Source organism: Berghia stephanieae, chromosome 14 (assembly GCF_034508935.2).
Source record: "Berghia stephanieae isolate SIO BIC M18660-M18661 chromosome 14, UCSD_Bste_1.3, whole genome shotgun sequence".
NCBI lineage: Eukaryota > Metazoa > Mollusca > Gastropoda > Nudibranchia > Aeolidiidae > Berghia > Berghia stephanieae.
Genome location: NC_088373.1, coordinates 30,496,391 through 30,498,306, shown reverse-complemented (window position 1 = coordinate 30,498,306; position 1,916 = coordinate 30,496,391).

Genomic DNA, 1,916 nt, shown 5'->3' with positions numbered 1-1,916 from the left:
GCCAACTACAGAAATATGGTCACATTATGTGTAAGTACAACGACAGTACAACACACTCCTTGCCAACTACAGAAATATGGTCACATTATGTGTAAGTACAACGACAGTACAACACATCCCTTGCCAACTACAGAAATATGGTCACATTATATGAAAGTGTAACGACAGTACAACACACTCCTTGCCAACTACAGAAATATGGTCACAGTATGTGTAAGTACAACGACAGTACAACACATCCCTTGCCAACTACAGAAATATGGTCACATTATGTGTAAGTGTAACGACAGTACAACACATACCTTGCTAACTACAGAAATATGGTCACATTATATGAAAGTGTAACGACAGTACAACACACTCCTTGCCAACTACAGAAATATGGTCACATTATGTGTAAGTGTAACGACAGTACAACACATCCCTTGCCAACTACAGAAATATGGTCACATTATATGAAAGTGTAACGACAGTACAACACACTCCTCCTTGCCAACTACAGAAATATGGTCACATTATATGAAAGTGTAACGACAGTACAACACACTCCTTGCCAACTACAGAAATATGGTCACATTATGTGTAAGTGTAACGACAGTACAACACATACCTTGCTAACTACAGAAATATGGTCACATTATATGAAATGTAACGACAGTACAACACACTCCTTGCCAACTACAGAAATATGGCACATTATGTGTAAGTGTAACGACAGTACAACACATCCCTTGCCAACTACAGAAATATGGTCACATTATATGAAAGTGTAACGACAGTACAACACACTCCTCCTTGCCAACTACAGAAATATGGTCACATTATATGAAAGTGTAACGACAGTACAACACACTCCTTGCCAACTACAGAAATATGGTCACATTATGTGTAAGTGTAACGACAGTACAACACATACCTTGCTAACTACAGAAATATGGTCACATTATGTGCAAGTGTAACGACAGTACAACACATACCTTGCTAACTACAGAAATATGGTCACATTATGTGCAAGTGTATCAATTCAATGAACATTTTTCATATATTCAGATTTGGTTTGTTCAGAACCAAAATTAGAAGAAAGATCTGTGTGATATTTTTATCTACATGAACTCAAAAAAACTGTTTTATTGGTTCTGAAAGCTTATTTTGTTGCACAAAAATATTTATAACCTCAACTCGACGTACATTTATTTACAGGTCTGATAACCCAATTCTCTATGGACTCATTTCTGTAATGAAAATGTCAAAAAATGACGAAAAATATTGTTTAAACTAGGCCCATAAGTGGGTTCGGCTGACAGACCTGCATATATTATGTTCACGTCAACATGTACACAATGTTTTTGAAATTTAGTGTAAAAAATAAATATATTTTTGTGTTGGGTCAGTATGACATTTCGAGAAAAATCCTAAAAATAGACTGTATGGAGATGATAAACGATAAAGTGTCAATTCAAATATATGGCTCAAATTTCAATAAGGCAGAGATGTCGTGACGTCACATCTTCTACGCTTCCGGTTCCAAACTCATTGGAAATGTGTATGTAACCAGTACCTCGGAGGAATAGTATTACTAGTAGTAATGAATAAGATACATATTGAACCATAAGGTGGCATAACCATTTTAGTAACAGGACAAATAGCCAGATTCTTATGATTACGGGAAGTAAAAGAGCGAGGTTGGATGGTCTTTATTGACGACTAATTATGTTATATATTATATATTATATATAAATATATATATATATATATATATATATATATATATCGACTAAAAAATTATTTACCCTCACTCTGAAACCAGAAGATGAATTGATCAAGTTTGTATCCATTCTTCCGGAAGACTGTTTTTACATTTCCAATGAGATTGGAACCAGTTTTTTGACATCACATTTTTGTGCTCTATTGAGGTT